Consider the following 20,890-nt stretch of genomic DNA (forward strand, 5'->3'; position numbering starts at 1 on the left):
AGTGGCACACCAGCAGTGGGCGATTTCTGTTCTTACATACTGTATGGACCAGTGCTGTTGATTAGGGCCGTGGATATTCAATTCGATTGGTGTGCCGCTTGCTATGTAACGAAAAGGCAAATTGGTCTGTCCCACTCCCATAATTAGAGCCAAAATACATTACGGATGGTCCAGATGAATGAGTGTTTATCCTTCTTACAAGTAAGGACTACAGCAAAAATTGGAGACAAATTACTGTGGCGCCTTGAGATGCGAGTGACCATCTCCATGTATATCCATGTCTGTATTATTTTCTATGAATTTCTGTAATCGTCTTCCTGACAACCTTATTGCTGCGTTGATATTGGCTGTCAGGAATAAACATCCCATGGATCACTGGGATAATGTGAGAAAAATTGAACTCCCACTTCTTCTGTGAGCAATCATACCAAAAAACAAACAAACCCAATTTACAATAAAGAAATGGAGGCAGATGGAGAAAAGGTTCTGTTGAGGGATTCTGTCGAGTACGAGAGCATGCCAGCGGGAGATCAAAAAGCAGAGATGACATAAAGCGGGAATAGAAATGAGTAAACAACACAGGATGACACCTGAAATTAAAAAATACAAATCGTGAAGACAGTATTGACGCTGGCTTCGGGAAGGTTTTAAATAAAATAAAAAATAAAAATCCCACTGGCTTTATGAATATGATACACACAATTGGTTATTGCAATTACACACACACACACACACACACACACAAAAGGGGAGGCATAAGGGAGGTGGATGAGAAAGTTACAAGGGTGCTTATTATGTGGTGGACGCCTGCACGTCCCGCTTGGCTGCTGAACACTATTGATGCATTGCGGTGTGCAGAGCTTGGGAGGAGACACAATCTTGTCATGTGCCAACATATGGCGCGTTGGCGCCCGAGCACGCGGACTGCTAATGCCATCTCTTGCTTGGGGAAAGAATATTATCGGGGAAGAAAAGATGGGGAGCAGGAGCAAATAAGAGAAGAGAAAGGTTGCGATAAGGAAAGGGAGGGGGGAGGCAAATGAGAAAACGCAAGGCGGTTGTTGGAGAGAAGAAGAGCTTGGAGGGAGGAGTGTAGAACAAGTGAGGGGGATTGGGAAGAGGATGAGAGTGCAAAGTGAAAGCCAGGAAGTGCACGTTGAATTATGAATATGTTGGAAGCGATGCAGGGTTTCATGCGCTCGCCTGCAGCGTGGGCGGCTGCATTGATGCGATCTGGAATGCAGGACACATGCTGGATTCCCCTCCCAAAACACATGACGCTACCGCAACGTAACGTTCGAGAGATGTTCTTATGGATTCAAACCCACACATCGTGTTAAGACTCGAAGTCGAGCTTTGAACACATTATACTCAGTAGTTTATTTATGTTGTTACAGTTGAAAGAATAAAGCTTCACTAATGGAGAAACAATATTATGTTCTGAATATTATCTGAAATGCAAAAACCATTGATTAAATTAACTAACAAAAAAATTCTTGATTAATGCCATTTTTCAACCTGTTTTGATTTTTATTTTTATTTTTTTTTAAATCTCTTCAGCTTTGATCCAATTTAGGAGCAAGGACTTTAAGAAAGTTAAAAGTGAAGAAGAGTATGCTCTACAAAAGGGCATAAAAGAAACAAGACAGACAAGATGAAAAACTATTGGATGTTGAAAGGCTGGGGACAAAAGAGAGAGACAATCAAGCGTGGGTAACGACGGGCACAATATGAGGTGACCGACAAAGGGAACAATTGTAACAAGGCTGAAAGGATGGTGGGGGATGTTGAAAGTGAGGCAGAGGAGTAAGTGGAGTCAAAATGAAAGTCAGAAAGACGAGAAATTGATGAAGGCTTAAACAGGAGAGCGAGGCATAGAATAGAGTTGCTCTCGAAAGGTCAGGGAAGAAGTAGTTAGGGCGTCGGGTGTTTTATTTGACCTAGCAGTTATTATTTGCGTAGATGCAGGGCGCAAAGTGTGGTTAAAAAGTTTGGGGCGCAAACTCATGACTGCAAGCGACACTAAAACCTTTAAGGAGGAACTTTGCACTTGATTTAACCCTCCTGTTATGTCAAAATGGCCTATCTTAAAGTTTAGAAAGCTACACTTGTGAAAATATATCCATCCATCCATCCATTTTCTGAGCCACTTCTCCTCACTAGGGTCGCGGGCGTGCTGGAGCCTATCCCAGCTGTCATCGGGCAGGAGGCGGGGTACACCCTGAACTGGTTGCCAGCCAATCGCGGGGCACATACAAACAAACAACATTCGCACTCACATTCACACCTACGGGCAATTTAGAGTATCCAATTCATGCATGTTCTTGGGATGTGGGAGGAAACCGGAGTGCCCGGAGAAAACCCACGCAGGCACGGGGAGAACATGCAAACTCCACACAAGCGGGACCGGGGATTGAACCCCGCTCCTCAGAACTGTGAGGCTGACGCTCTAACCAGTTGTCCACCGTGCCGCCGTGAAAATATATTTTAATGGAAAAAAAAAAAAACAGTATACATGGGTCATTTTCATATAATTTGATCAATAAGAGTGAAGACATGGCCCACTGAATTTCCTTTTGAAAATCAATGAAGTTTATTGACATGAGTATTTGAATCATTGGCAGTTGTTATCCCGGCAAAATGTCTTTACCATTAGGTGTAAGAACTGAAGTTTCATGATTTTCAACATGTTTTCTGAAGATGCCAATTGCTGATTTTGAAATATAGGATGCCCCCCAGCCCCCCCTCCTATTGTGTGAATTTTGCATTCACACAATAGCGAACAGCAAAATAATTTAGGTTATTTCTGAGATACTGTATGTATGAATTGTTTGAAGACAAGAGTGGAATGGGTTTCATGAATAGTTACGATCATTCATGGACTTGTGCCTGCAGAGTTTGAACGGCAACACGTAAATTGTGCAACTTACACGATTTCTATGAAGCGGTTTGTCTTTACTGTTATGCACGTTGTCTTTACCGTTATAAAAAGCCGTGCATTTTAACAGGCCACCACCATTTGCTCTGTCAAAAAGGATTGCCTTTCCTATGAATGCCTAAACATTTAAATCATCCATAACATTTTGAAAATACAACTAAGCCTCATAGTTTGTGATATATTTACGGTTTACAGTATTAATATAGGCAATTATTAACATTTGACAACAGGAGTGTTAAACTAACAGAGGAGCTCAAAGCATTGAGTTCTATTAAAAACTCTATTATTTAGGAGCAGGTAGACATAATATTCTGTTGCTCCAACAGAGAGAAAGACACCATTTTCTCCAACGGAAGACATTTTTTTCATCATACATATCAGCTCCGTAGATCAAATATCCTGAGACCTCCTTTGAGAGGAATGAAACGCAAACGTGAATGTTTTGAGTTCTTTCATATTGCAACACGTCCCTTTTCCTGCAGTGAAACACTATCGTTCCATTATGCACGGAACAGCAGTGCTTTCATAAAGCGAACCAAATCTTTTAACTGCTTTAACGCGGTAACATTTGGTCTCGGCGAGCTGTGAGCGGCGGTTCGGCGTTGGCTCTCCTGCAAACGTCTCCTTAATGATCCGATGTTTGTCCTTGGTCGGGAAGCCCTCGAACGACCATGAGTAATGTCGCCCGAAGTTCACTTGAATGGAATACGGCCTTGCTGTGAAAGGGATCACGTATCTTGCTTGCAAATTGTCTACTCAACTACAGTTTATTTTGTACCTGATGTTCCTATGATTCATGGCCGTCCAGCCAAGGAAAAAGACAATTATAAAAGCGGCACCATGAACAGCATTACAGAAGGAGAAAAAGATGTTTTTTTCCAGAAAAGAGCTGGAGACACTGTGAAAATGAAATTGTTGTTTGCTGACAAGTTTATAATGAGGTAGAATGGCGAGAAAGTTCCCTTTTCGTCGAGGCAGAATGACCAGGGACAGTAACTCGATTCCTAGGAATCGTTTGTTATAGCTTGCATGACCATTCCACTTATCGGTTCCTTTTAGGGAAAAATAAATAACATAAACAAATAAATAACAGAAATTGTAGCGCTTTGACTGGGATCTGCCGCTGGTAAAGTGCCTCGTTCTCTGTCGTGATTGTGCTCACGTTACGGCGAGAATGACGGAAGAGTGAGAAGAAAAAAAGTGTTGAGAACTGGCCGTTACGGGTGGCTCGCCACTCTGATGTTCACCTATCGGGATTGTGCCTCTGGCGGGAGCTCCCCCGACTCTCTCTGGGCGTGGAAGTTTCAGAAATCTCAATTTCTGTAATCGTGCAGAGGCTATTTTCCAAAACCAGGTGCTTTTTTTTTTTTTGTACACAGAATAAATCTTTGTTTTCCCATCCAAATTAGTTTTGATTCAGGTTGAATGCAAATGGGGCATTGTCAATATTGTCAAATGTTAGTAGCCAAAGTGTCATATATTGGGAAACTAATGGAATAACTAATGGATACCTGGTGCATCAAAAGAGAGCTGATATCCTGGCAGGAATGATAAATGTTCAAAACTTTCCTCTGATGTTTAAAGATGTTACATAAATTGGGCTTAAAAATTGTATTTTCTCTGGACAATTTCTTAAAGCACTCGGATATCTTGTGTTAAGCTTTTTGGTGTCTTGAGAGGTAGCCTAAATCACCTATTTTTCTTTTCTTTTTTCCCCCCAGGAAATGACAGATTATGACTGCATACTGGATATGCTGCATCTTCTTTCCAAAGTTAAAGACATTAAAGAGTTAATGCAAAAACAAAAAAATTAAAAAAAAAACCTTACCCAATGACAATCAAAAGAAACGGTAAGACTAGAGAGTCAATAAGGAATTGGCTTGATAAGCAGTATCAATTCTTATCAATGCCCATCTCATAAACATCAGACATTTAACAATCTACTAATTAGCGTGCATTGCTCTCAGGCAACATCCTAGTAAATTCACGCGGCAAGTTCTTTTAAATGAAAATTACTTTGTAAAATAAGTTGCTCGATGCTTTCTCAAAATATTAAAAAGCAATCAATCCCATGCTATAAACTCTGTAATGTTTTGTCACACACTTGACAATAACCTCAATAGACTTAACACAACGATACGCAGCTTTTTATTCCTATTCTCAGTTTGTTTTCCCACTCGAGGCTCTCAAGATGAGCACTCATGATTGGCCCCGCAATCGCTCCGAGTTCGGGCATAATTGCCCCATCCTCCGAGCTGCCGACTGCATCGGCGGCTAAGCCTGTCTAAGATCATTATTTCAATTTGCTCTTAGCGGGGTTGTCAACACTCCAACGTTCCTGCAGGGCGCGCGTCGCTTCTGACCCGCCGACTAGTTGCTAATCCTGTTACGCCGCAAGAGATAACGTAACAAAAGGTTCATATGGTGGAGAGAAACAAGCTAAAGCTAAGCTCCCCCACAAATGTCATCGCAGCATGAGATATTATTAGGAAAAACATTTGAAATCTGTTAAAGCTGCAGTGGGAGCACCAATTTGGCATTAGACTATATATAATGTATACAGAAGTATTATATACTGTACAGTATGTGCCTTCATGTGGATGGGGTATTATGTGGGAGTTTGCATATCACCGATAACTTCAAAGCAGTTAGGGTCAGGGCGTATGCTGTAGTATGCAGGTGGCCTTAGGCTGCCCACAATAAAAGGCCAGTCTAAAATGTGTAGTTTTACTGTACTGAGGGCAGAGGGCCGGGCGGTATGGACCACCCCCAACAACAACAAAAACAGTCAAGCTGGACATTTTCGAGTAGCCTTTTACTGTGGGCAGCCTAAGGCACACCTGTGAGGCGGACGTATTGTTTCGACAAAGGAGAAGTGCTCACTGACACAGACTATATTTACGAGAAATAGGCCTTTTGTGTACATAGATAATGTCTTTAGCTTGTGAAAAATGCGAGCCAAAAAAAAACAAAACAATTGTTACATTTATAATTTTGTCCAGTATACATTTCTGCTCAGTCAAGTGCATTATGTTTTGTACAAAATCAAATTCGAAGGAGACGCGAGCCTATCTGGAGCTGTTGAGTTGAAGACTCACTTGCATTCGCTCCAAACCGACAGCCTTGTTATGTTTATGTTGCGGCAGAAGCAGAGGAAAATGCACATCCATATGACCTCCATCAGCTCTATGTCGTACACTGTGACAGGTTTCTGCAAAAGTGTGTGTGTGTGTGTGTGTTTGTTTATTTGTTTGCATCTTTCTGCGTGCATGCGTGCAGTCAGTTATGGGGTTGGACATTATGCTGCATTCAATGTTGTCACGTTCGTGTTTTACAAATGACTCTTCCTCGCCACATGAAGAATGAGAAGCAGCTGTGACAGTGAATCCCTCATCTTTGTCACTTGTCCTTTTTTTAAACCTTCCACAGGGAAGTTTGATCTGATCGAGTTAAAGCCGTCTTCGCGGCTCACCAAATGAGCTGCGAATGTAGAGGAATTTGTCCATTTTTAAGCAACAATTACTTTTTTTTCAACTCCCACATGCGCATCATTCGAGCAGCCATCTCCTACTAAGAAAGACATTGACAATAAACATAATCATGAAAAAATAAATCATCTCTGGTGGCTGCTAAGCAACCACAAAAATGTCCAATCGGATCATTTGTCAAATAAATGGACTTGGACAGCAAAGCATTTAAATGATGTATCCGCGTGTGTTATTAAAGTGCAAAATGGTTATTTATGTGCCTGCAGTGGCCTTGAAACGAAACAAATAATGGATACATAAAATAAGATGTGACTCGAATGTGAAGATTCGAGCATCAGGTAGTAAAAGACAACAAATCTATACCTCCTATGTGGACATGTAATGAAAAACAACAAGACGACAGCTACATTACAGCGAGACACTGATGGAGCGGCGCTATGATAGCGTAATCTGTTTTACACATTCGCTCAATAATACCCTCATTTGCTTCCCTTTATCCCAGTTAGGAAACTTGTGCAGCGAGCGTGATAAATGACGTATTGTGAGGCTCAGACATCAGCAACACTGAACTTGTTATTACTGCACGCATGCGTGTTAGCCACAAAACTGATGTTCTAGTAGACTTTTCCTGATCTTTTTTTTGCTTTCTAGCAGAAGCCAAGAAGCCCTTGTTGAAAACGTTGACTGCGATTTGGCTCATGCTTTGGGACTTGTTTTCCTTCAGCTGGAACTGGGGCCGGAGTCGAGGAGGAGGGAATTATGAACAGTTCCAAATAGCCGTCAGTGTTAGCACAAAACCTTCATATTTCTGCTAGGAAGCAAAGAAATGATGTCATGAGAAGCCTCCTAGAACATCTGACATTGATTTGGGGTTAATCAGAAAGGTGTGTGTTGACTCCCATTTAACATGAGTTTGAATGTGATTGGTCTATTCTGAACACAGACATATCCCAGTTACAGTATAAGAGGGTGTGCACACTTGTGCAACCACATTATTTCAGTTATTTTTACTGACCCTCTCAAAAAGTGTGTTATACAGGTTATAGGCTACATAAATGATGGAAAAAGCTTTGAAATTATTTTTCTTGGTCTAATCTTTTTAAGTCACAAAAACCTGGCATTTGAACAAGGGTGTGTAGACTTTTTATATCCACTGTATAACAGTATAACATAATGAGGACATTCTGGCTTCATTTGTGTGCCATTTTTCATAAACGTCCGTTGCTTAGGATCTTCAATTCTTGGAAAAATCCTCACGGATCTCCTCTTGCTTTAACCTTTTAGTCGTCCTCTCGTGCAGCTTCGTTGCGCTTCTTTGCTAAGAGCACCGGCGCCCAAAGAATCATCACATGCCCGGCGAATTCGTCACTAGCGGTGCCGCACGTTTATCGGAGCACATGTAGCACTTTGATTGTGTAACCATGCGTTTCTTTTTTCCCCGATTTGTCATCCTGTTGGTCTGCTCGTTATCTCATTATCCTATCAGTCAATCAGTCGTCACTCAGCATCTGTTTCCAACACACACACACAACACAACACACGCGTCTGCGAGTCAGCACCATTAGCTGGCGAGTCCGTCAACTGGCTTGCCGCCTGAAATTTGTCCAATTCATCCTTGCCAGTCGTAATCAATCAGCGTAATCCGCCGATTGTTCACGATGCGGTGTGACATGTCCCAAGGAGCACAAAAGGCGTCATCAACATACTGACTAAACACAAACATGGATAACAACGTTACACACTCCCAGTGCTCATTAACACGCTCAAAGGATGGCGTCAAAGCAGGCCGTTAAGTGACAAAATCATATCAAAGACAGCCTGGTGTGTGCGTTTGGTTTTGTTGGTGTACACGTACAGTAAACTCACAAGGCACAATATTAGCTACCGCTGCAGAATTCAATGAAAATAGAATTGGAAATTCTGCCTTAACAAATACAGTGACTCCGACTCAACTCAAACTCAGCAGTTTGACAGGTAGTGAACAGTTCTTCAAAAAAAAGAGGCTTCAAGATGTTCATATGCCACTCCCAGTTGAAGTTTACCATCAAACTAAACTTGAAAACAAAGAGAATTTCATGTTGTGTATTTCTAACTTTGCCTGATCCGAATGTCCGCTGGCTTATTGCTAACACACATTGCAAAACGACGTAGTTGAGCTATGGAAACTAGCATCAATGTCGCGGTATGCGTAACGCATTTCAGCACAAACGGTGTAGCAACAGACAACGTAGACAGAGAACACAACTAATATTACTGCAGGATTATGAGTCAGTGGTGAAACTCTTCTTCATGTCACGGAGCAGTAAACGGCAGTCAGTGTTATCAAAATCGAAAAAATACGAGGGCCCCGTCCTCCGATTCGTTCCTCTCAGCGGAACCAACAATCAATCTGTCCATCATCCGACCGTCGCACCTGAGATAACGCGCAAAGTTCCCAAATTGTGTCACACAAGATGACCACCGAGAATATTTCTATCCATTTTTTTTTTTTTAATCTCTCGTCTTCTGCTACATGTCCATTCCGAAAGGCAACAAGCAGTGGCGAGCTGTAGACGTCAATGCGTGGTGTGTCGGAAGGAATAAAAGATAGAATCAGTTTGGCGGAGGCAGGCTGATCAAAATAAGAATAGAATAGATGCCACACGACACAATGTCACAATGCACTTTTCCCTCTTGGAGAGTCACAACATCTCCATTTGCAATAAAATGCAATATGGCAGCCTATTACAATATACAAGGCTGCATTATTGCAGAGGAATAATTTATGAGGGCTGAAAGCTTATACTAGCATAAAATGTGAATTCAATATCCACATTATGACTCATAATTGGCCTTCGTTACAGAGCCTTAGCACGACTGCTGCGTGCTGGTGTATGCTGGCTAATTATTGAAACGCAGGTTACTTGAAAACAGGCTGGGAACCAAGTACATGGGAGGCACTGAACACTGACCTGTTTGGACAAAATATGCAGTTCATATTTAATATAAAGAAGTGATTACATTGCTATTAATTTCAATACATTTGCGCCATACGCTTTGCAGTGCGTTCTTTGCTTATGGCGCAGTTACAGTATGATGGAGCCCTTCTAATTCTGCCTAGTGGCTGTGCAAAAAATGACCAGGAAAAGTAATATTTGATATTTTTGCTTCGTCTCCTGGATAATTATTATTACCGATTCCCAATGGGGCTCGTGAAACTTGCTTAACAGTGTTATTGTCCTTAATGTATGTACACACACACACACACACACACACACACATCTCACATGGCTCCTACCCGGAATATATATGTAATATCAGGCTGGAGCTATAGGATCAGTGGGTATCGGAGAATTTTTAGGAGTACCGGGTGTGGGTGTGGATACCACCAATACCGGACACTGGTTTAACTGTATATAATACTGCATGTATGAATGAATAAGTGAGTGAATATATCTCCTTCAGTCACTATGATAGTTTCCCATGTCTTGGTTGTCTCCGAGCTGCAGGAGAGGAGGAACAACAACAACTTTCCTGCAAATGACGAATTGACAAATAATGACTAGAAACTGTAGCACTTTAAAAAATACTGAAAGCACTTTCCCACTTGCACTTTATAAGTTAGGCATTTTTGCCCCAGTTTTCATGTGAAAAGACTGATTTATAGAATGCTTTCATGTACTTGTTGATATGTCTTGTCTAAGTTTGAAGTGACCTGCCAAGGGACTACCAATGTGCATTAGCTGTATGCTAACTTGGGCATATTATTGTACTAGTGTTCATTGATGTGCATTGTCCCTTTTAAATAAATAAATGCATCATCTGGAAATATCAGATAGTAAAAAAAGAGTGTAGCCTACTGTACTTTTCTTAGTATGGAGCCAGTATAAATGGTTAGTAGACCCCAATTCTTCCACATACCAAAACCACCACTGGTGTTGTTTTTTTGTTTTCCTCTCTCAATACAGTGTATGTTTTGGTCACCCTCCATCAAGGTTTCAAAGGAAACCTTTTGAATCTCTGCAACAAAGTTGCTCACAGTACCTTTGCTTGTGTCAGGTTGTTGTGTCAAGATGTGACTTCCGCATCATCCATTTGCTCTCTTTTGCCCAAAGTCGTCGTCCTCAGATTTTCATGACACCCTGAACAAAATAGTGCAAGAAAGTAAATGAACACAAGATCAAATGCAGGCGTAAAATGAAGGTCAACAGCCACCACATCTATACAAAACATGAGTGTTTTGTATTTAGACGATGCATAAAAGAGTAGTCGTAGAGTAATCATGATTGCAAAAGCAGTAAAAGCAGTGTGCACATATTCTGTTCTTCTATTTTTATTCAAACTATGGTTAACTGAGCTCCCTGTGGTGATATTTATCTGTGATTGCGCTTTAGTGCTAAAGTATCTCAAAAATGTGGATCATGCTTTGCTGCCGTCACCAGCACATACTAACGTGCAGGCTTTCCTTTGCATGCAATTAATAAACACAAGGCCATTAACAAGCCTTATGAGCCAATATTGCTTCATTTGCAACTTTTCTTCCCCGTGATTGTGAGAATGTTAGCAGGCTCCCTCTGTTATTCTTTGCCGGGCAACCAAACAAAAGCCATGGAGAAAAGTGTACACCACAGACTGGGAGAGGAGAGAAAAAAAAAACAAAGGTTTTCTTCAACAGTTCAGCTTTGACGGCTGATGAAAGGGACGACTTTGACGACTGTATTTGTCAAGGATAGACGGGGGGGGAAAATGACTTATGTATGTGTGCTTAATAAGTGATGGATGGCGAAGACAGCCTTGGCTTTGTGCGTGCACGCGTCTCACCCCGCAATGCACCGTGCTTCACGAGAAAAGTTGAATTTTGACTTGAAAGACCCAAAGCAAGGCATTGTACGTTATTATGAGAGAAAAGACAGATGTAGACGTCAATTGTGCTGTGGTTGGAAAAAACAAATGTGTCACATTGACTTTTCACAGTATCTTGGAAAGCGTTAACTTGAGCTGTAAAAGAAACAATAATTGACATCTTGTTCATGGGTTGCTTTAAATTGCTTACGATTAAAATGGCCCAACTGAGTCAATAGGACAATTTAGGAGGACATTTTACCCCAAAAAAAATAAAAAATGAATGATTGTGTTACATTTGAACCATTTTTAGAATTAGCCCAACTGATCTAAACGTTTTGTCTGCTTTTTCCTGACTTAGTTTTTGTCACCTGCAAATTCTTGTTGACTTTCAAACTCCATCAGCATTGACAAATTCATTATATTGCCAAAGCAACAGCTCTTTTTAACTTCGCCAAACAGGCTTTTAAGCCCACTCAGCATCATTCTTTATTTGTTTATCTCCTTCTCCACAGAAGGCGGGCTGACACGGATCCAGACCCCCCAAAATAGAGCTGCTCTCATCCCACTCCGATTACACACACTGGTGTCACACACACACACACACACACTTGGAGGAACATTTTATATGAATGTTATGTACATCCAGTAAATGGGTATAACACGAATGCAAATCAAACTCCCAAGGGAACAAGTGCTTTTAGAAGGTCATAGCCCAAGTGATATTATATATACATATCACATTATATATTGATTTTGCATTACTAAACAACAACAGCAACATATAATACAAAAACAAAGTATATGTGACGTGCAGGTATTATTTTTGTGTACTTGTGGTTGCCGTCCTCAAGTTCTACATTGTAGTATCTGTGACTTTGAGTGTGTCTGGCCAGGCCTAACGAGTGACGTGTTGTCAGCTCAGGTTAGCGGCTGGCTGGTCACTAGCTAACCGTTAGCCAGTCTGTGTTTCGAAAAACAAAAACAGTCCAGTTGCCTTGATTCAAACTTTGCAGGCCTTTTTTGTTATCGAGCTATTCGATGAATCATTTCAGCTAAATTTTGGACTAAGTTTGAAATCAAATGCCTTCCTCAATGGTTCAGGCAAATTCTAGGCCTGTTCTTTTGTATATTCAAGCCAGGACCTGTTGGACATGGCCCATAAATAACGCCACGCATCACGAGGCGCTCCCACGTCGTACAAATGAGCCTCGGACATCATTTCTGGTGCACAAGGTCAACGTGGGTTTAAACGTGGCCATTATGGGAATTGGGCACTCTGTCACTTCAACTACACAATCAGGTGTGAGGAATTGTGTTTGCCTCCTGGCTTCTTTTATGCTCGCATCATCCTGTATATGGGTCAAACATCCAGTGAGCACAAGTGCGGTGCTGTCAAATGACCTCTTCATTATTGTAATATATTGTCATTGCAATGTAGTCACACAAGAAATCATCGCAATGTGTTATCAAATGCGCTGAAGATCACAAAAAAATTGGCCTTATTTAAAAAAAACAAAAAACCAATATAATCTTTTTTAACGAAAAGAACTGTTTTTTAACATATGAGAGAGTGGTACCACAGAGCTCATCAATCACATTTAGGCTTTCGTTAAACCCAGGAGTTGAATCCATTATTAAACAGCATGAAGCTAGATTTGTGTGTAATTTACAATCTGCCTCAGAGCAAGCAATTAGCACGGCGGTCGGTCCAGTTCACGTTCATATTTGGCACTAATCAACGTGAAATTCATAAATCTCCAAGTTGTGGTATTGATGTGCTTCCAGGCTAGTTGAGCAACACGCTAACTCTAATGTAGACACATTCGCTGAGAAATGTGAGCTCTGATATGTGATTTGTCTTCACACATATACAAAGTGACACATAAACCATATTATGCATCCACATCCGCACACTTGGTATCACAGACATGAGACTGCTCATGTGTGGCGTGCCATCTGTGTCGTGAACAAGAAGTCTTTGCGTTGCCCCTCCCCGAGGGTTCGCTTCTCATGTCCTCACGCACGCCGTCATGTTCTCCACCTTCTTCTTCTTTGGTGATGACATGAATGGTACTCCTTTGTGTGCCTGAAGTGTATCATGCGTGCGTCTCTACCCCTGGCAAGCGTGTTTATGCACTGCGCATTAATATGTGAAGAACTGTGCCTATAATGTCAGGAGAGTACTGCGCGTGAATAAAGAAAACAGAATTTCCTTAGATGTTGCGTCATGTAGTCCTTCAGGATCAATTTAAAGCTGGGTAAACATTACGCAAACAAAGGAGGACTTTGTAATAGGGAATCTTTTTCTGCCTATGTCTGGCTTTTTTTTTTTTTGCGAGGGAGACAATACGTGTGGGGCTGAACGGGAATTAATTGACAATTGGCAATTTTCACCGCAGCTATTTTGGCGAGTCAACGCAGGGTTACCTCCAGCATATTCGATAGCATTATTCACGGGCACGTTCCATTGAGGTGGGACAGGACACGAGAAATGAAGTTAGTAAATGACGGCTGTGTTTGGCTGCTGAGAAAGAAGCCTTTTGGGACGCAGCTAGGTGGAAACTGAGCCAGAAATTATGGTGGCCCATTCAGGTCCATTGATACCACCCGAGACTCCTTGGGCTGCTCTAAATATGCAAAGTTAACACATCTGAAGAAGGCTAATAAAATGTCATTTAAAACCAGTTTCAGTCAGGAAGTGGCTACGTCATCGAGACGCGGGAACTGGATTGACCCCCGCTTGCAACATCACATCAATATAAGATGAAAAGTGGGACGAAATGATAAGTTCCGACAACTCTCTCAACTCATCTCGCTTCCTGTTTGATGTCGATGGCTTACAGGAAGTTACGACGGGTACAAGCCTTCTCGATCATGCGGGGTCATGCAGAGGGCAGTTATGACGGCCTGCAGCCCAATCCCACGTAGCAGGCCTCGTTATCAAAGTGCTTATCTCTTCACCAAGACAATAATGCTCACTAAAGTCTTCCCCAGCATATTTGCGATTCGCAATTTGCAGCCTCACCTATTTGTAACGATGTTGACATGAGTTGAGGAGCTTCAATTAGAGAAAAAACTAATTCCTCTATCATTCTCATTTTCTCTCTCCAACAAACATGGACTTTTGAATGACCCACTAAAAATTGTCAAGATAAGTAGCAGTTCCTGTCATAGGACACGAGACGGAAAGTCAGTGACATCAAGCGGAACTTTGAAAAGTTCCTGGTGGGCCCGGATGGAAAACGTGATGAGATGGCACCCGGCTATTAAGTCTTTGCCACCATCCTGTGACCTCTGTTGGCAATTATCAAGTTTTTTCTGCGGTCCATCAATTACCTCCCTATTCGCAGCAGGGCTTGGTCCCTAACACTGTACAGGTTGTGCATGTGTACCTAATATTGTGACCAGTCCTTTTTGCACTGTATACTCACTTTTGGAGCACCATTTTTGTCATCCTTTCCCCCCCGAGAGCTGTCACAAAGATGAATGGCTAAGCAACAGAGCTGAGGATCTATCGATGGCGCCTTCAAAAAAAATAAAAATAAATAAATAATTTAAAAAAAGCCATACTGGAAGCAATTTAAGGCGTCCCAGGCAGGAAATAGAAATCTGATAATCCCTAATGGCTCTCAGCCACTCTGGACACCCTCCCCAGCCAATAGTTTCCCCTTTTTCAAGCACACCGCCTGTGAATTCTTCATTTGCTGAATCTCGAGAGGCGTGAGAACGCACAGTGTCCCAGATGTCGACGCATTGGCTTCTGCTGAGGGGTACTTTTGTACACAATCGAGCTCTGATTCCTTCAATCAGCAAAACACGGAAGCAGGGAAAAAAAACACGACTTTAAGATGTCATAGTCAAAGGAAATGGTTTCTCCCATTAGAGGGACGAAACGTTAGGATTAACCTTTAGCATCTGAGCTCTTGATGACTTTTCCTATGGGACTGAATGGGGTCAACACATGACACTAAAAAGCATGGTGCCCAGTGGATATGAAAATAGGCACACTCCTTGGGACTTCTAACACTTGTTGTCATGAGCACTAAAGATAGAATGGCACCAATGTCGACCCCGCAAGGAACACCTGCTACCCCCGCCTACCGACTACAGAGGATGAGGAGTCAAGCTTCTTTTCGGGCTCTATGGCGCTCAGTCCACCTGGTTCTTCTTCAAAAGTCTGGGCCGGATTTACAGCGTCACGCAGCAGAGTGGGGCACGAGGAGCGGGCCGCTCGCCAAACATCCGAGTGTGCAGACGCTCGCTTAAACAAAACACCTGTAGCGATGATTGCAGCAAACCTGGAGAGCTGAAACAATTCATCGAATAACTCAATTTAATTACAAAAAAACCCAAAAGAATGGGGTTGAGGCAGAATCAATCAATCCAGTCGCTTTATTGAACAAACTGTAACAAAATAAAGGCGTGATAAGGACAGTTATACATGAGCTGCTACGGCCATGAAAGAACGCCCAGGCACACGGTCATTATGCAGACTGGCAAATCTGAGGTCACAACACTCAAATTCGTTGACGCCCACGTCACTCGCCATGCCAGGCCCCACCTTTTACAGCCACACACACTCAAAGTCACAGATATCATCAAGTGGAACATGATGAGGGTGACCTCAAGTGGATAAAAATAATACTGCCACCTCACATGCACATTTTGATGTTTAATAAAGCAATTTTGTTTTACTTAATGGATTAATCAATACGATAATTGGCATCGTTTTAATTAAAATATTAATTAAAATATTTGATAGCTGCAGCCTTACATACACACTTTAATTACTTTTTTACTTTTTTTTTTATTTACAATTATAATCACAAATGTGATGTGTTGTGCCATACTTCTCCCATGTCAGAGAACAGATTCGCTGGGAGGAATTAATGTGAACGAAGCAAAATGTTTAAGAATACAGAACGAAGAAAAACAGGTGGGGGGGGGGGGGGGGGATGCTTTCATGATGTAATCCAATGGTGTTGCTTTTAGAGTTAAGTGTAAGCGTGTATGTTCGTGTGTGTGCACAGCATGTGTCTGTAGTATTTCATGGGCTGGTACACTAACTTTAAGAGGCAATAATGGTCCCACAGCACCATCTGTTGATTATAAGGGGCAACAATAGCAGGAGTACACATGGAGCTATTTTTATTTTCAGGAGTACTATGATTTAGGTGCTTTAGAGTGTGTGTGTGTCCCCCTCCTCTAATGTGATATTATAAATAAGACATTTGTTGCAAAGGAAGCAGAACATGTCAGCCAACACCCAATGGAAGATTTCTCACAGTTAGCATTGAGAGCAACAAGGGGGGCAATTACTAAAAATGTGACAAATTCACTCCTAACTGGAGTGATATGTTTTTTTTCCCTCCTCTATCGCAGTTTGTGACATTTTCAGTTTTCAGTTTCTCTCCTCTCACGCAGAAAAGCGCTCACGGCGTTTTAAATCGATACGTACTTATTGATTAAGGAACCATTAAAGTTTGAAGATTAGACGCAAAGGCGGTAACACGTTCCCTCGCTGGTTGATTACGAGCGCTGTAATGTCCTGAAATTATCGACTGGACCGAAGACGGTCACATCCCTGGAGCGGTTTTAAAAAAAGAAAATGGTGAGGGGGAAAAAGAAAAATGCTGGGGCGGGGGGGTAAATCAATGTTTATTTCACCCAGTGGATGATACATACTGTACAAAAGCCTGTAAAGAGGGAAAATCCATTTATTACATTAACAATACTGAGCCTTTTTACCACCTGCTGTTCTGCACGCTCACAACAATCCTAATTGAATTATATTATCATCAGCATAAAAGGCTATACATTTTCTTCTACTTTACAGGAATAATGGGAAAATATCTATTTGCCTACTTTTTATGTAAATTGAAATTAAAGTGCTCTTTTTTGGGCCTCCTGATAAGAATGTAATCTAAACAATTTTAACAATTTTATTCCATTGGCCTTTTTTTTTTAACGCACATACATGCTGCTCCTCCGCATCGAGAGGAGCCAGCTGAGGTGGCTCGGGCATCTGCTTAGGATGCCTCCCGGACGCCTCCCTGGCGAGGTGTTCCGGGTGAGGAGACCCCGGGGACGACCCAGGACACGCTGGAGAGAACGTCTCTCGGCTGGCCCGGGAACGCCTCGGGATCCCCTCGGAAGAGCTGGATGAAGTGGCTGTGGAGAGGGAAGTCTGGGCATCCCTGCTGAAGCTACTGCCCCCGCGACCCGACCTCGGCTAAGCGGTAGAAAATGGATGGATGGATGGACATGCAATAGATGCAAAAGCGTTTTCTCCCGCTCCCATTTACAAAACGGCAATTCATCAATTCCTTCGGAGGTTCCATGCCAGTGCAAAGGATGAAACAGGAGGGATCTGATTGGATGTCATGATGACATCACTGCTGCAGTCACCTTTTTTTCTGCATTGCACTGAATCAGCAGACGACTAAAAAAAATTTTTTTTTATGAATTTATTTATTTCTTTTTTTTTATTTATTTATTTTTTTTTTTTTTAAAAGTGGTCCATGCAGACTGAGCATCATATGATTTACAAGCACTGAGCAGTCAGCTTGCATAACAAAACAAGCATTAATGTGCCAACACATGTATCCCCGTGAGGAAACGTCACGTGACCACATTAACATGGAGGAACGCTCCCGAGGAGGACGCGCTCTGCCTTATAATTGCCGACAGCCTTCAAATCTGGACTCCTATTGAATTTCGATGCCTTCCTTATTAAGACAGCAGAGGGAAAGCAGCTCGGATATCCAGAGCCAGTCACCCGCTTTGATCGACTTTGCCCCTAATAGGAGTTTCACTCGCTCTCTTGCTTTTTTTTTCCATCTTTACTTTCTGCACTCCAACACTCCAAATGAGCAAAAGAGAGATGAATTACTGTTTGAAATTCACCTTAAACGAGGCATGAGTCTGGCAAAAAGACTTCAAATGGTCCTTATATAAAATATTTTTAAATCAGTTAATAGGTAAAACAGCAAAAATGTTGACCTTGAGCTTGACAGATATGCGATTTCTGGGGCCGATACCGATATTGGGGGCACAAAAAAAAAAAGCTCATATCTGATATATCGGCCAAAAAATGATAAATACACAAATTTTTCTAACACCCAAATTATGTTTCAACACTAAGAAACAGAACACTACCAAATTAAAAGAAGGAACTTTAATTAGAAACACTGTCAATATAAGGACTGTAAACCATATGCAGTCTTACATTAAATAATAGTGAACATAGGAATTAACAGTTGCATATATCTTTATTTCACAAAGATGCAACTCTCATGACGTTATAATGTTGTAAGGCGCTAGACGCTAAAGTGTAAGTTTACAAAGTCACACCTGATCATTCACAACACTGTACAGGTCAAGTCCGTCACCTAAAACATTCCGTGGATTGTGCCCGTGAACCTTATGAAGTGCTCGGTACAAATGTAAACTAAATGCAGTTAGTTTAAACCACTTGAAACCTCTCGGCTTTGAAGAGGATGCACAACCTTAACCACCGCTAGCTCATTCATCCATTAGAATGCACTTTAACACTACTTACGCCGACACAGACGCTATTGTTATTAAGCAAGTCTGCCACCGCACAAATGACAACAAATGCTCTGCGCACATGCTGCAATTAAGGCATAATGGTGCATATTAGCCATCTTGCCTGGAAGGATTTCAGTGCACCGCCATAACATCACATGCACATTTTTGTTGTTTAATAATGCAAAATCTGTTTTTATCCGGTTACTCGATTAAACGATGGGCTAATCGGTAGAGTAATTGATTCTAAAAAATATTGGAGCGTCTGGAACGTATCCCTTGTGATAAGCGGGGAGTTCACTGTACCGTATTCTTATAATAAAATTAAACACGGGCCACGAGATAGCATGCAATCTTTTCAATTAAAATGTAACAAAAGTTTAATGTTACATCACACTTTATTAACTTAATATTTTTTGTAAATGTCCCCAAAAAAATTGGCAGGCTATTTTTTTTTATTGTAAATGTGAATGTGAAAAGAAATCACCTTTTTATTTAAATGTTTTAAGGTCATTGCTGCAAGACATCACGCAGTTTTTAAAGGACAATTTTAGATATCACATTAGTTTAAAAAAAATGAAGACTGTGAAAACCATATAAATTTAAAAGCATCTCATCCTATCATTACATATAGACAATCGCCCCTGTGAATGGGGCCTTCTACAAGTTTAATTTGTTCCATGAACACACGCATAGCTATACACGAAGGAGACGGTCACAACTGTTCAGTAAGTTGCAGCAGTTTTTTGCAGTGGATACAGAATATATGCCTGTGAGAATTGTTATAGTCTGTCTACATGTGTTGCTGCACCGTTTGTGTTCAAGCATCTTTTGCCTTGAGGGTTATAATGCCACAACATTGATGCTATTCGTTAGCCAGTCTATGGCGCTTTGCATTGTGTGTTCGCATTATGCTCGAGGGCTTTCTAAGGCATAGCTTTGTGGTTTTAAATACGTGTAATTCTCTTGGTTTGATGTTTTGTTTGACAGTAAACTTCAACTGGGAGTGTTTTTAAAGAATTGTTAACTAACAAACAGCTTGTTTACAAGAATTGCTTACTATCTGCCAAACAGCTGCTTTTTGTGAAGCTCGCTGCCACCATCTAGTGTTCGTTAACTTAAATATTCTCAAGACAAAATATCGATTGAACGACAGCTTGTTTCTCTAAAATCTCTAAAAACTTAATTCGGGTCCACTGTGCTTTATATTTCTAACGACAAACTTAGGTTGTAATCAGAAGTCTTGTAAAATAGGGGCAAATATTTAAGTATACAACTATCATCCAACTATCATCCAATTTAAGTTTAAAGAAGAGATTCGGGTGAAAATAAATGCATGTAAAAAAGAAGTGAGGAATCTCAGTGAAGAAAATTTGCAAAAATGAAAAGAACACGAAGTAGATACATAAAAGGATGTTTGACATCTGTGCAAAATACAACTTTCTGACTTTTCAGGTGTGAGAAACACAATCGGCTTTGTTATAGTTTGCACTGCATCATACTGAGAGCTGTTGTTAACATGGAAGTTGCTTTTGAATGTTTTCTGACTAAAATGAACATTCTGTGGTCATTAACATCTTTGTAGATTTAAAAAAAAGAAAGAAAACATACAAGCTAACGTGAATGCAATTTAATTGGCAAATGGAGCACTATTAAGCAGTCTTGTGTTTGTTTTACCTTTGCAGTTTTCAGCGTTGCTTCCATACTGTAACTCGCTCTTTCTCCATGTTTCGCACTTCAACAAAAGTAAACAAACATTCACATGTAAAGTCCAGCGTTGGAGGCAGTACACGCAAGTCAGCAAAGGGCAAAAAAAAATAAAAAAATAATAATAATAAATCATTAACTTTCTGTTTCTATCCAGCAATAAAGCAAAAAATGATGAATACGTGTGCTCCTCACCCATGTGTCTTTGTTGTTATTTGTCGCCATTTGGACGCTTGACAGCGGCCAAAGTTGTAAATCCCAAAGGAGAACTTTATGTCATTTGGTGGCTTTTTATCAGTTGAATTTTTACATAAAATTGATTATACTGTACATGAGCCCATAAAGAGGGAAAGGGCGGAGGCACGGAAACGCAACGGGTGTCACA

General features: G+C 41.1%; 1 long non-coding RNA gene across 2 annotated transcripts in view; it reads right to left on the reverse strand.

Annotated features, from left to right (window-relative positions):
• Nucleotides 1-20,890, reverse strand: part of LOC133472211 (uncharacterized) — a 59,771-nt gene extending 38,881 nt beyond the window's left edge. For both annotated transcript variants that reach the window (XR_009786640.1, XR_009786639.1), the window contains exons 1-3: nt 20,701-20,890; nt 20,476-20,533; nt 10,450-10,547 (exon numbers count right to left, since the gene is read on the reverse strand). This is a non-coding gene — a long non-coding RNA (uncharacterized LOC133472211). The remainder of the gene's footprint in view (nt 1-10,449; nt 10,548-20,475; nt 20,534-20,700) is intronic.

Source organism: Phyllopteryx taeniolatus, chromosome 22 (genome assembly GCF_024500385.1).
Source record: "Phyllopteryx taeniolatus isolate TA_2022b chromosome 22, UOR_Ptae_1.2, whole genome shotgun sequence".
Classification (NCBI taxonomy): domain Eukaryota; kingdom Metazoa; phylum Chordata; class Actinopteri; order Syngnathiformes; family Syngnathidae; genus Phyllopteryx; species Phyllopteryx taeniolatus.